Genomic DNA, 489 nt, shown 5'->3' on the forward strand with positions numbered 1-489 from the left:
GTTCTGAAGTGTTAGCTTCCAGTTTCAAACGCGGGGTTTTAAGTTATAACACAGGGATAATTACTTAAAACTTTCGTCCAATGAAAACCGAGGATAAATGATTATACGCATAGGACCAGAACATGCCGCAACGATGAGGCTCATAACGAAATATTTCATAAATCGAGGATCTATACCTCTCCGACTTCCCAACACACAAGTATTTAGAGTGAAATATAATTTCATACTTACAATCTTACAATAGATATTTTCTTCATAATTCGGTGAAATGATTTATAAAACAAGCGAACAGTTCGAAAGTTTACAGTTTTCTATTAAATGCATCATAGAATTGTCCACAATATCTCAATAACAGCTTGCCTCATTTAACATCAAACGTAACTAATTACAACCTAAGAAACCAAGAAAACTATGTACTATTGATATGTCAGTTACATATATATATATATGCAAATATCATCAACAACATTTACTTTGTATATGAAACGA

This window comes from Perna viridis, chromosome 10 (assembly GCF_037379345.1).
Source record: "Perna viridis isolate PV_CMFRI_1.1 ecotype Kerala chromosome 10, ASM3737934v1, whole genome shotgun sequence".
NCBI classification, from domain to species: Eukaryota; Metazoa; Mollusca; class Bivalvia; order Mytilida; family Mytilidae; genus Perna; species Perna viridis.